At 45.5% G+C, this 15,110-nt stretch overlaps 1 protein-coding gene across 3 annotated transcripts in view; it reads right to left on the reverse strand.

Annotated features, from left to right (window-relative positions):
- The window catches only part of frmpd3 (FERM and PDZ domain containing 3), a 648,120-nt gene extending 633,343 nt beyond the window's left edge, over positions 1–14,777 (reverse strand). For all 3 annotated transcript variants that reach the window (XM_038775294.1, XM_038775295.1, XM_038775293.1), the window contains exon 1: positions 14,148–14,777. The gene's annotated coding sequence lies outside the window, so the exon portion shown is untranslated. The remainder of the gene's footprint in view (positions 1–14,147) is intronic.
- Between the last annotated feature and the right edge of the window lie 333 nt (positions 14,778–15,110).

Genomic DNA, 15,110 nt, shown 5'->3' on the forward strand with positions numbered 1-15,110 from the left:
TGGGTGGATGGTCTACTCCTGTGCTATTTCTTTTGTTATTATCATAATCCCTGCCGTATATTCTTCTCTCTGGTTGGACAAGGTGGCACATCACTGGAGCAGCATCTAATTGGCAAAGGACAGGTATGGTTGCATGTCCTCACCCCATCAAGGAGACAGTACTGGCCATCATTGGAGTACATCCTACCTCCCTTCATTACTCAATCTATTTCTGATGTAGCAGTTGCAAATAGGATATGAAACTCCTGCTTCTGCATCCCCCACATCCCTCTTTCACGCGTGCCTTTTTCATCACAGATACCCAGGGACCACCACTTGGCCAGGTAGGGAACAGGAAAAAATGATGATGGATAAATACGATCACTTGCTCTCACACTCGCAATTAACAGCTCAGATACTGGGATTGTGCAGTGTGGAGATGCCAGGCATCGGTGGCCTGCCAGCAATATAGGTAACAAGAGTAGTACAGGTGCCAGCTTACCAGAGGGCAGAGAAATCAGATCAGGATTTTGTTGGTGTCTGCACACTGAAATGCTTGGTGCATTGGCAGGCCTATGGGAAAGCCTGTGGTCAATATCAGGGAGTTTGGCGAACATTGCATCGGGCTTTGTGCAGAGCTTAAAGCCCATCCTTTCCAGCATGGAAGTGGTGCCCAATACCAGAACACCATGTGGATCTAACCACAATGCATTTGTTTGAAGGCCAATTTCATAGCTTCCATTGCAGCCCCAGCTGGCGTTACTTACCATCTGGGTGCAACGGTAAAGCTCAATCTTCAGTTAGGCAAGGTTAGCTTCTGTCATACAAATGTTCAAACTGCTGTCATCCTGGCTGTGGATTCCTATTTACAAAGGGTCTTTCAGGCTCTCCTAGCAGTTTAGCAATTTGTGTTCCCCTGGATTACAAGGATTGTTGAGGCACCGCTCAGGGGAAGGGGAAGCGGCTCTGGCATCACAAAGGTGCTGTCCATTCTCAGCATTCGGCTGCCACTCTGCCACTCTGCCACTACTCCTGCTGTTACCGGTCAGCCAGCCCAGATTGCTGGCATCCATGCTGGTAGGGTGAAGTCTGACACCAAGCCTTTGAGGCCTTGATTGCTCAAATCCTACATCCCTGCAGTTTCTAGCACTGAAAATCAGTAGCCTTCCACCAGCCATGCGGCAACCATTAGGGGAGCACTGTGCGTAGCTACTAGGACAAAGACATATGGACCACAGACACCAAGGAAGTTCACAAGGGAGATTATCTGTTTTGTGCGTCCAATATTGCAATGTTTAATTTATAATTTAGGCGTAGATGTTTCTTTAGTTGTGGCTTTTATTTTTGCATTGGGTCAAAGCGGACGTTGCTCACTAACAGAGAGAAGATAAGGCGTGAGACTGTAGGTGATTAGGAATCATAGAATTATAGAATTTACAGTGCAGAAGGAGGCCATTCGGCCCATCGAGTCTGCACCGGCTCCTGGAAAGAGCACCCTACCCAAGGTTAACGCCTCCACCCTATCCCCATAACCCAGTAACCCCACCCAACACCAAGGGCAATTTTGGACACTAATGGCAATTTATCATGTCCAATCCACCGAACCTGCACATCTTTGGACTGTGGGAGGAAACCGGAGCACCCGGAGGAAACCCACGCACACACGGGGAGGAAACCGGAGCACCCGGAGGAAACCCACGCACACACAGGGAGGAAGTGCAAACTCCACACAGACAGTGACCCAAGCCGGAATCGAACCTGGGACCCTGGAGCTGTGAAGCGATTTTGCTATCCACAATGCTCACTGGTACTACAGTCAGACGGGACAATCATTTGACAGCATGGCCTGCAAAGGCTGTTGATTGCCTCCTCCCACCTCCACCACAGCTGATCACTACAGAGCTGGTTGCTGGATGGTAAGGTTGCACATCAATTTGTAACAAATCTTGACATTTACTTTGCTGAGCACTATGAAACAATGCAGGCAAGATGCACAGTAGTTAACCCACCAAGGTCCCCTCAACAGCAAATGCATGAGACACCACCACCTGCAAACACCCCTCCAAACCACACATCATCCTGAATTGGACCTATATCACTGTTCCTTCACTGTCATTGGGACAAAATCCTGGAACTCCCTTCCTAACAGCATGGTGTATGTGCTTACACCACATCGACTACAGTAGTCCAAGAAGGCAGTTCACCAAATGTCTGATTACATTTGATATGGAAGCATAGCTTTCATTACATGTATGCTGCCACCCAGTCCTAGTCACTCAGTAGCCACGCTCTGGTTTTATCATTGTGGCTCAAATGCAGACACTATAGTGGACGGCTTCAGAATAATGACACCATGACTGCTGCCAGGATACTGGGTATTGAGCTTCACGGTACACTGCATATAGTTGCAGACCAGCTGCATGTCATAGAATCATAGAATGGGTAGAGCACAGAAGGAGGCCTTTGGGGGCATTTGAAGCCTCCATCACCATCAGATCCAAAGCACTGACAATGTAAAAACATTTTTCCTCATGTTACCTTTGGTTCTTTTGTCAATTGCTTTAAAGAGAGTGAAGGAAATGGAATCCCTTCCAGTTGCAGTATATCTTGGTGTTGATAGGCAGCATCTGTAAAGAGGTGTGTGTGTGTGTTAATGTCACTCTCTCTCGTGCAACAATGGATGGTGACCCGATGTTGCAAATATTGCCTACTCCAGTCTGGAAAGCCCCAGATGTGTTTATGCTCATGGCCCACTGTTGCCTTCACAAACATGGGGCGGGATTCTCCGACCCCCCTGCTGGGTCGGAGAATTGCAGGGGACTGGCGTCAATCCCGCCCCCGCGCGTCCCAAAGTCTCCAGCACCAGAGATTCGGTGGGGGCGGGAATCGCGCCACGCCGGTCAGCGGGGCCCCCCCCGGCGATTCTCTGGCCCGCGATGGGCCGAAGTCCCGCCACTGTCATGCCTCTCCCACCGGCGTGGATCAAACCACCTACCTTACCGGCGGGACCAGGCGGGCGGGCGGGCTCCGGAGTTCTGGGGAGGGCGCGGGGCGATCTGGCCCCGGGGGGTGCCCCCACAGTGGCCTGGCCCACGATCGGGTCCCACCGATCGGCGGGCAGGCCTGTGCCGTGGGGGCACTCTTTTCCTTCCGCCTTCGCCATAGTCTTCATCATGGCGGAGGCGGAGGTGACCCCCTCCCCTGCGCGGGGATGACGTCAGCAGCCGTTGACGCTCCGGCGCGTTCATGGACCTCCGCGGCCGGCGAAGTCCCTTCGGCCCCGGCCGGCGTGGCACCAAAGGCCGTTCCCGCCAGCCGGCGGGGCGTGAACCACTCCAGCGCGGGCCTAGCCCCTCGATGTTAGGGCTTGGCCCCTAAAGGTGCGGAGACGTCCGCACCTTTGGGGAGGCCCGACGCCGGAATGGTTCACGCTACTCCATCCCACCGGGACCCCCTGCCCTGCCGGGTAGGGGAGAATCCCGCCCATGGTCAATGTTATCCTTGCACTGCTGTGAGGCTGAAGTTGCGGCTGCGAAAGACGCAGATGTGGTAAAGACTTCTGTAGTGAAGTAGAGCTACACAATTAAATTATACAGGAGACCAGGTGATGGAAAAGGAAGCAGCGTGCGGGTAAAATAGTAAGGAGCCTGGTTAGGACAGCTGTCTAATACAACATATGACCTTACGAAGGAGCTGTGCTCCGAAGGGTAGTGATTCAAAACAAACCTGTTGGACTTTAACCTGGCATTGTAAGACTTCTTACTATGCCCACCCCAGTCAAACGCCGGCATCTCCACATCACTCCTCCCATCAGGGAGGTTTACCAGTGGTGGACAAGAGTCAGGTCACAGTGCTGATTGGCTACTCGTTTCAATGAAATGTGGGAAGACAATTTGCATACATATGCTCCAATTAGCAGCCATTAAGCGGTGTTGCCAACATTTTACCAATGGCCCCTGTTGTATGGGGAACCCATTAATTACCTAGGAACACAGGACTTGGCAATGTCTGTAGACCATTTGGACCTTCAAACCTGTGCCACTATTCAATAAGATTGCGGCTGCTTTGGTTGTGATCTTAACTCCACGTCCATAAAAAATCTAATTCTGCTTTGAATAAATTTAATGATCCAGCCTCCTCAGCTCTCTCCATCTCCATGCCATGATTTTCCTGTTCCGCTGCAATGGACGTTTGGCTGCCTCTCCAAATTTTCCATCCTGCCCATGATGATGCTGGCCACTTAGAACCCTCAGAGAAATAAATTCTCATGATCTCCATCGTAAAAGGAAGACATCTTATTCTCAAATTATATTCCCTAATTTTCGTCTCTCAAGTGGAAAGATCCTACTGGTATCACCTTCTCTGTCCCCTCAGGATGTTACATGTTTCAATAAGATAACATCTCATTCTTCTAAAACCCAATGGGTGTCAGCCCAATCTGTCCACCTTTCTTCAAAAGACAAACATTCTCTCCCAGGAATGAGTCAAGTGAACATTCTCCGAACTGCTTCTAATGCAATTACATCTTTCATGAAGGTCCCGCCTTCGCAACTTTGTCCCTCAACTGAGGTGTGGTGATCCTCATGTTAAATCATCACCAGTCAGCTCTCCCCCTCAAAGAGGAAAGCAGCCGATGGTCATCTGGGTCTATGGCGACATGACTTATCTTTTTTTCAAATAAGGGAGGCTAATAAGGAGTTCAAAGCTGTACACACTATTCTAGATGTGATCACACGAATGTCCTGTACAGTTGCAGTAAAACGTCCCTACTCTTAGATTCCATTCCACTTGCAATAAACACCAACATTCCAGTTGCCTTCCTAGTCACTTGTTGTACCTGTCTACTAACATTTAGTTCTTCCTGTACCAGGACACACAGATCCCTCTGTACCACTGAATTCTGTAATCTCTCTAAATTTGAACAGTGTATGTTTTTACTATTGTTCCTGCCAAAGTGGACAAGTTCATATTTTCACACATTGTATTCAATCTGCCAAATGTTTGCCCACTCAGTAAATCTGTCTGTACCCTTCTGCAGATTCTCTATCTCCTCTTGATAACTTACCACCTTACCGACCTTGGTGTCATCAAAACATTTACCAACATACATTCAGTCCCCCTTCACCCTTCATTCCATTCAATCCCCCTCCATCCAAGTCTTTAATATAGATTCCATGTAGTTGAGGCACTTCACAAGTCAAAGCCTGCCAACCGAAAAAGACCGATTTAACCCTACTCTCTGCTTCCTCTTAGCTAATCAATCCTTTATCCAAGCTAATATGTTATCCTCCAGTCTTGTTACAACGCAGGAAGAAGCCATCTGGCCCATTGTGTCTGCACCATCTCACCAAATGAACAACGCACACAGTTCCATTCTCCTGCCTTCTTCCCATAACCCTGCATATTCTCTTTTCAAAATCTAATTTCCTCCGAGAACCTGCCTCCACTACACTCTCAAGCAGAGCATTCTTCAAACGTGAAGAAGCTTTTCTTCAGATCACTCTGCTTCTTTTCCTAATCACTTTAAATCTGTGCTCTCCGGCATGGTGGCACAGTGGTTAGCACTGCTGCCTCATGGTGCCTAGGTTCAATCCAGGCCCTGGGTCACTGTCCGTGTGGAGTTCGCACAATCTCCCCGAGTCTGTGTGAGTCTCACCCCCACAACCCAAAAATGTGCAGGGTCAGTGGATCGGCCAAATTAAAATTGCCCCTTAATTGGAGAAGTTAAAAATAATCAGTGCCCTCTCATTCCCCATCATTAAGTGAGAACCTAGCTACTCTGTTCAGACCCCTCATGATTTTGAATACCTCCATCAAATCTCCTCTCAGCCTTCTTTTCTGAGGTAAATGGTCTTTCTCCAATCGTACTTTGTAAATGCTGTTCTTCATCCCAGGAACTAATCTCATGAATTTGTTTTGCACTTCTCCAATGCCTTCACATCCTTTCTAAAATGTAGCACCCAGAACAGAAGCAATACTCCAGCTGAGGCCAAACTAGTAAAAGTTCAACATAACCACCTTGCTCCAAGAGGGAAGCGCCTGAATATTGTTGGGATCAGGCTCGTAACTCTGCAACCAGGTGAGACGCCTCCCCAGGATTAATGGAGGAAGATCCTCAAGAGGTGCGGCACCTGTGGCCAGAGGAGCTACAGGGACAGGCAATGCCAGGTCAGCCAGCAAGCATGTCACCCTAGGCAAAGGAGTCGCCAGCGCAGCCCAACGAAGACGAGTGCATGCAATTGAATTGCATCACCACGCCACGGATTGTCATCAAAATTACTGTCCAGGTGAATGGTCACCTACAAGAAATTGAGCTGGTCACAGGGGCCGCAGCCTTCGTGACAGGATGCCAGATATGCAAAAAGATCAGGGCAGGAATCTGGTAGTTGAATTTGCAGGGTAGCGAGGCAAATAACCTTGGGGGAAGATGCCTTGGCAGCACCCAGAGCCCATCCATCACCCGAGAGGGGATCCACTCCAACTTCTGGCCCCCAAATCTTCTATTTTTAATTCAACTATCTGGAAATACTCCAGGGGTCTTCTGCCTACCTCCATGACATCCACCTCTCTGGGTGGCACTGCTGGTCTTCTGATTGGATTGGCAGGATTGGCAACATCCGGAACTCACCCAACATCCTTATTTGGACGTTGGCCTGGACATAGCCAATTGGGAGTCCACCTCTGGTCAAAATTGCTGAGCCTATCCCACTGCTGGGAAGTGCAGGCTTGGGGCCAGCTTTTGATCCCAATGTTGGGATTTTGAAGTGCATGGTAAAATCAAGCTAATTTTTCCTTGCTGAGGTTCAGGTAGGAGAATTACTCCCTGAACATTCTGGTGGATAAGGCTCCCTGCAGAGACCTCTTCTCTTTCTCCGAGCAGCTTGTCCTGCTCTGCGTAACTCTGTTCATTCTCCCTGACATTCTGTGGTCCAAGTTGACACAAACAACTACCTTAATCTCTGGGAGCAAGTGATTTGTACAGAATATTTTCAGTCAGGGCCATTTCTTCCAGCTCATGTCACATCACTCCCGATAGACCTCAGCAATTTTACACAACTCTGGAAGCTACCAAATGCTTCTACAATCACAGCAGTAAATCAGGAGAAATCAATCAGCTCCTATACATAAATTACATAGACTAATCTGAAAATAGTTGATGATCCCTTTAAATATTACTAGTAGCAGGTGGTGGTATTCTGATTCTAAATTCATGTTCAGTTGCATGATGTAAAGAGAGGGTGCTGTTGACTGCTATCATGATTTAGCTGCTCTACAAACTTGTGGCAAACACCTACCAGCTTGCAATGAAGTCATCACCAAGATGACATGCCATAAGGTTAGCAAGGCATTAAATTGCGAGGGGCGGGGGGGAGAGAGATGATAGTCTGGGATAGGGGATACCTGGCCCCACAATCAAAAATGTTTTTGCTTTATGTGGAAAAATTACTTCTACCGCAGTGAGTAGTATCACGACTGTATTCTAGCCTGTCCTCACTCATAGCCATTCCTGCACTCTTTCCAGAAGGGGACAGTTAGTGATAAAGCAGGTTATTACCCCTCCCTCCCAAACCCAAAGGATTGGGTTACAATTCTGCACCCCAGTGATTGTCTTGGCTAAGATGAGCTACTTTGGTACTGTCCAGAGATCAAATCTGAGATCTTCATGGTGAGCATCTGCCAAAATAAGTCCTTGGGGGAGGACCTCCTCTTTATTTATTTTTTCTGTGTAAAATCTTTGACCTGCAAGAAATTACTATACAGCAGCTTGGAAAAAATGCTGAGTGTGTCAACGTGAGAGTTACATTTCATTAGGTACTACTGAAATGACAATCACTAAAGCACTTAGGTCATAATTGCCCATAGCTCATGTTTTAGCTTGTAGAAAAGTGAGACTGAGGGCAATATTGCACTAAAGATGGAATAATTACAGATATGTAATGATAATGAAAGGCCTCGATTTAAAGTAAAACCCATACCGTTGCTGCCCTTCTTTTTCTGCCAATTTTCTCCCATCTTTTTTTTTTCCTTTCCTGCATATATCAACTCCCATTGTGGGTATAGACAGTTGCCTTGCAGTTCTTTGGCCAGGCTTTTCAAATCTAAAAAGTATTTTAGTCCAGCCTAATCCATTCCTCACCCAACTGCTATATTTGCAAGCTAGACTCACTGGCTATGGATTGGAAACAACAACCGTGCCTCATTTTGCCCCTTCTTCCCAGTACACCAATGTTGATGCCAATTGTGGCACTCAGCCATGAATGTAACTGCAGTCAATAACACCGCTCAAAAGCGTGAGTAAACCCAGGATATTCCTAACATATATAGCTTAGTTCCACAATTACAAACCAAAACTTGGAGGGGGGGGGGGGGCAACTAGAAATTGCTCTGGTGACGGCACTCTCCCCAACACAGTTAATGAGCTGCTCAGTGGAGGTATGTTTCACGAAAATTAATGCATATCACGTGATTGGTGCTGCTGAAAAAATAGGTTTACTGCTCAATGATTCCACAATTTATTTGGTAAAATCAATAGTACTCAACAAAATTAAGTGCTCGAAGAATAATTGCCAGTCATTAAGTTTCCATAGTTATTAAAATGTCCGCTGATTAAAGTAATCACTTTATATTTCAGTGATGCTTCTAGTTCAGGCTTTCAATTATGACCTCATTGCACTTGTATTTATGCCAACCATCTGTGTTTCAAATGGACATCAGCATTTTCAGAAGAGTGCCTACTTATTTACAGCAATGTATAACAACCAGTGGTGCTTCAGGCTCATCCTTAGCAGTACTCCTTCCCTCAGGGTCACTCTTGGTTCTTCCCTCCTGTTGCTGCTCCACAGGATTGAATGTTACTGCATACAGTGGGTGGTTATTTTTGTGAGATCGGGAATACCTGACCCCAGCACGCAGAAGGCAGCACTTGATGATTGAAGGGAGAAAGGAAGTGCTAGGGGTGGGGTAAGTAAGGGGAGCGCTATCATAAAAGTAGGAAGTCAGCTGTCAAGGAGGGAGGCGAACTGGCAGGAGGAAGAGAGCAAGAAGGGGTGGCGAGGAGGGGCAGGGAATATGTGTGCTGACATAAAGGGGAAAAGGAGAAGGATGCCAATATAATTGGAGAACAGAGGGGCAGAATTAATTGGGTTGAATGAGCAGTGCACCAACGCGAATTTGAGGTGTAAAGACTGTCAGAATGTTGGCAAGGCCATTGTATTAAGGAAAATGTAAATCCGTATTTAAAGTGATCGAAGATACAAATGGCATCTGGAGAGATCAAGGCAATGACATTATTTTTTGTACTAATTCCATGAGGCACAGAGTTAAAGGTCAAACTTAAACTGAAAATGAAGTTGTTACCCCAGCACAGAAAATCATCCCAGCCAGGACTATTGGGAACTACTAGTCTGGGTCTAGGAGCGACATTTAAAGGCGACTGCCCACACACCACGTGAACTCGTATTCTACAACGTCCAGGGGGAGATGAATCAGCAATCAACCATGGTCCTCGTGAAGGGTTACCACACTTTTGCATTGCTCTAACAAAGGTTTTCTAGAAAACACTGTCTGAGTAACACCTTTCAATTGTGTACATTTTTATGGTTCCATCGAATACCTGAATCTGGGCAGCACGGTAGCATGGTGGTCACAGCTCCAGGGTCCCAGGTTCGATTCCCAGCTGGGTCACTGTCTGTGTGGAGTCTGCACGTCCTCCCCGTGTGTGCGTGGGTTTCCTCCGGGTGCTCCGGTTTCCTCCCACAGTCCAAAGATGTGCGGGTTAGGTGGATTGGCCATGCTAAATTGCCCGTAGTGTCCTAAAAAGTAAGGTTAAGGCGGGGGGGTGGGGGGGGGGGGGGGGGGGGGGGGGGGGTGGGGGGTGGGGGGGGGGGGGTGTTTGTTGGGTTACGGGTATAGGGTGGATACGTGGGTTTGAGTAGGGTGATCATTGCTCGGCACAACATCGAGGGCCGAAGGGCCTGTTCTGTGCTGTACTGTTCTATGTTCTATGAAGCAATAAAAAGGCTTTTCTACATTTCACGTAAAATGTAACATCATGCCATTAGCTTATATTCAGATTTGTTTTTGAGTTCTGTTCTGGTATGAAACCTCGTCAGCTTTGAACTATTGGTCAGCTTTTGCTAGCTTCTAGGTTGCACTGGGTACAGAACAAATTTAACTAGTATAACAGGGCGGGATGATGGGAAAAGTGCAGGGGAGTGGACCCAATTAGAGAGCTCTTTCAAAGAGCTGACACAGTGATAATGAGCAACATGGCTACAGCGCTACTGCTAGATTCTTTAAATTTAGATGTTGTTCTTCAGTTGTGATGATGAGACAGAGTAGCTGTAGAAATGTCATCCAATAATATTTCTTGAAAAAGCCTACAGGTCTCCAATTAGGTCAGTTGTTAGAGGGGATGTGATGGGTGGGGTAGATGTGGTGGAAGAGGTCCAAACATTCCTGTACCTCCAAACACTATCAAATTAACTTTTACACTTACCTAAGAAGACTTTCATTCTTGCTCATCAGGGTTTAATGAGCAAAGAATCCATAAAGATTGTGCCATCCAGTTTGGGATCCAGTGCAAAGCACAAGACTGATTTACACAATAGACTAGACAAGACAAGTCAGTCAGGCTAGTTAGTGCCTTAGCTACTCAACAAAATAATGTAATACAAGAGCCAGAGGTATATCAGATTATTAATTCTCCTTGGTTAAAAACAGAAGGAAGGGGTTAAAATTCCTTGTGTCATAGTTTCCCCTCATCCTCCAACATGAGACCTCTGAATGTACATGTCGGGGAAGAATTGAAGGTGCCTGGGAGTCATGCAGCTGAATCCGTTGGCAGCAAATAAGTAAGATGATAAGAGACACTCACAAGTAGACTACCTGCATCTATACAATGGTGTGGAGCACATATGTAAGCAAAACATTATAGGCCATGTTAAAACTCTGGAATCGTACACCAGTCCAGATAGCCACCCAATATTATACTTTTTTTTTTTTCATTTTCTTTTCCTCTAGATAAACCAAGGCAAGACATCATAGAAAAGAGGAAACAGGATCCATCTCAGATCGATCAACCACATCTTCACTCAAACTTTATCCATTTTTATTTCTTAAATGTCAGCCAAGAGAGAAACCCATCCTAAGGCAATATAAATAGTTCTCATGAGTTTTTTTTCTCAAGGAGCCACAGCACTGGGGGTGAAAGGGAGATGAGACAGTTAGGAACAAAGGATCGACAGAAGTCAGCTCTGGGCTCCAGCCCCAAAGATTCAATTATTGGGGCTGTGCATGAAAAGCACAGAAATTGTGACAGATAGGCAGTGGTCACAGTGAAATTCAATGCCATCATCTATGCCAATATCTGAGGGATTATAACACAATGCAGTAACATTTCTAACACGTGGTGACACGAGGGATACCTGCATGCACTCTGCTTAACAGAGCAGCCTCCAAACCAGATAGGGCATCTCGACTTAGGCTTTGGGGTATGTTTGAATAAAAACAATGATAGCTCACTTCTAAGAGCTTCAGTTTACTTTTTTTAAGGGTTTGAAAAACAATGATAGCTCACTTCCAAGAGATTCAGGTCACTATCTTTAAGGGTTTGCCGAATCTAGCGGTCATCAGATTTGCTTTCCTGCTAATCAGTGGACGTACAGATCCAGGAGTCAGCAAAGATCTGTCTTAATAATAATAATAATAATAATAATAGCTTATTGTCACAAGTAGGCTTCAATGAAGTTACTGTGAAAAGCCCTTAGTCGCCACATTCCGGCGCCTGCTCAGGAAGGACGCTACGGGAATGTTCTCTTTATGACGAAAACTCCGTGTTCTTTTCAGCATGCGTCCCTGGTGTGCCCACATTTGCCAGTAGCTTGATACAGGGATAAGCTGTCAATGCATTTGCATTAGAAGCACAGCCTGATTAGTTCACCTGGGACTTATAAACCCGGATATCAGGGGTCATCTCAAAAGGCTCTCAGAGCAGCAAAGTTCCACTGACAGCTCTGGCTTTCATTTGGATGGAGCACCAGGGTGAGATTAAAAACAGAATTGAAGAAGACACTGTGAAAATGATTAAATGTGCACTGTAAAACATTGTGCTGTTAAGTGTCATTCAGAAATATTTATGTTCATTGCTTGGGTTTGCAGGTTGAAAGGATGTTTGGTGGTCAGTTTGTAACAGAACGTGGAGCTCCTTCTTAGTTTGCTTCTGCACCTTTAGTTAAGTAGACGTATTTTAAAACACCCTTGAGGGTACAGTGTGGTCTTAGAATCTGCTAGAAAGATACTTCCCAGTAGCCTTATCCTGTGCATCTGTCATATAGTCTTCCCCCCGTTCCTTTTCTTCTCAAAGACATAGATACCCATTGTGAACCTAATAGCATGGGCAACAGTATTTGATCCTACAAATACTGAATAAAATCCCAGAATACCGTCTAATATAAATATATCATCATATTGTGACTCCTCCAAATAAAATGAGAAGCTACAAGCATACTAATATAAATTTAAATTATCTAAAGAAAACTTAAATCCACGTTCTTGACAATATATTCAGTAGTAAATGGTTTAGCCAATCTGTTATTAGACTGCACATGTTACTATGGACAAAACCATAGAAACTCCACCAGTAATGTATTAGAAACAACATCAGTGCATCTGGGTATTATATAGCCGGCATTTAAGTGTTAAATATGTTAAAACATTCAAAAATATTCATTTTTTTCTTCGCTGTAACTTCGACTGATAGAAAGAGTCCACAGAACAAACAAGAATTAGATGGAGAGGTTTAAGTGCCCATTTATAAAAAATATATTCTTTGGTTTTAAAAATGTTATAGTACATCATATAATATCCCTGTTTTGAAAAATGTCATGGAGGATCTGCAGGTAATATTAATATAAAACTGTTATATCTGATGCATGTCAGACACAAACAGTCCAGGCAGCACACCATGTTTCAGATACAAAAGAAATAATTAGCGACTTGGAGCCAGAAAATTATAAGCAGTTACAAGTGCCCTCAGACTGATCTCACCCGTTTATAAGACAGTGGCAATAATGGCACGAGTCAGGTTAGCAGCTAAATACAAGACCCATGTTCTGAGACCCCAGTCTACTGTGGGCAGCGCCTTGGAAATGAGCTAGTCTGATTGAATGAAATGCCCTTCACCTCTGGCTTCTGTTAATAATGGAATCATTTGACTATCTGTAACCTTTAGTTGTTCCTTCTGTAGTTTGAGAAAACTGCAGTGCTTATAAAGTTTTCAAATATCTGTAATTGATACTGTTAAGTTATAACTTACTGCCAGCCTAAATAAAAGTCGACGCATTTAAGCTTCTGTATAAGCTGAAAAAAGGGGTGGGGTGTGAGACGTGCTGATATTTCTTCTTGGCTGATCGATTCTGTTGCTATTAAACATAACAGGCTGACTGTAAACGACCTGCTAAGTAAATTCTGTGCAGCCGAATCTTTCATTTTTACAACCCTACCGATTGTCCACAATCAACTTCTGCATACCTGCTCTATTCACATCTCTGCAATGTCACTCTCACTGCCCGGCACAACACATCAGCTTGAGGCAATAGAAAAAATATCAAATCCTTTATTAATTTGATCGTTTTCTTGCGGAGGGGGAACACGTAATGTCACAGGAGGGAGGAACTATTCAATTTTGCATTGTGATTCTTCCTTACGTGATCGCTGGACGATCATCCAGTGGAAAATACACTGATTTGAAAATTAAAGCACAGGAAAATTGCTTCTAATTAAATGGGTTCGATAACTTACCGGGGTGATGTTCAGGCGTGTGGGTAGGATGTGGATGTCAAGGGACGGAAGCATGTTTCCAAACTGATAAACAGTGAGGCCATCCAGCTTCTGGTGCTGGTGACATGGAATTGGAATTATGCAGTCAAATTCACAAACACATTGTGAACCCTGCAGCATGATGTGATGCATTGAACCCCATTTCCAATCAGACATATACATGTATAAGAGACAGCCCCTTTTGACTTTTGCCAATAAACAAACGGAAACCACATCAGAGAAGCCACAAATCCTGACTTTCGGTTTAAGGCAGGCTGAATTTGCTTTTAAAAGGCGAGGAACTTTCCTTGATTAGTGCGTGTGGTGTTCTTGCAAGAAGAGTTTCCTACCTTAAGCGTTGGAGAACAAGTGTTCCTTTCTGAATCTTTTTCACGGCATATTTCTCTCTGGAAATACTAGATCACGGTGAAGTTTCCCCCCTCACCGGGCAAGACTGCTGGAAGGAGAGCCGGACAGGAAAGAAAGCTATTCCCCCTTTGCTGCTATATCCGTCTGCAGGAATCAGTCAAACCGTGCCGACTGCTTGTCAATAGCCAGAGCTGACTTTGCAGCTTTGTGCGAGCAGGTGAGGATCGGTGGAAACTGCAGCAGCTCCTCCACAGAGAATACAACACAACAAAAGGCTCCTTTTTATGAAACACGGTTAGTCAGTCACTGGTACAGCAGCAGCAGGAGGCTCCTGCTCCTCAAGAAAGGCTACTCTGAGCTCAAAGCATCCTCCTGATCCTGCAACGAACAGAACTCGCCTCACATACAAAGAGACAAATGCACAAGTCTAAGATAAGTCCACCTGCTTTCCAGTGACTAAAAAACAAACAAACACAAGAGTCTTAGTTGCCAAATCAGACCGACAGGAAGAGCGAAGCGCCCCTCAGTGCTTGCAGAGAGGTTCCTGGGCTCCTTTCGACAAGCAGCCTTTGCTCTGTGCAGAGCAGGAGATGGAGCCAGCACATGCATCAACCATCGCACACACATTTGATAAAGAATTAGGGACACTTAATGTGGACAAGGGGAGAATACTAAGTAGTGCACTTGGCTTGAATCCTGAACGATGCCGGGTTTTATTGTGCATCTGAAATCCGGGAGCCTCCAGTGCACGCGACGTACAAATTAAGATTTTTGTTCCCTTTTCCGCGCCCCAATGTTTGGCGATTTCAGCATTTTATTTTGACAGGCAATGCTTTTTTTTAATAAAAGGGATGCAAGATATTCTCAAGCATCGGAAATAAACGCGCGAACAGGCGCCAGATATTCCCGCTTTTCTTTCACGAGCTGTTGAGTGAAAATGAGCT

The sequence above is a fragment of the Scyliorhinus canicula genome, chromosome 17 (assembly GCF_902713615.1).
Source record: "Scyliorhinus canicula chromosome 17, sScyCan1.1, whole genome shotgun sequence".
NCBI lineage: Eukaryota > Metazoa > Chordata > Chondrichthyes > Carcharhiniformes > Scyliorhinidae > Scyliorhinus > Scyliorhinus canicula.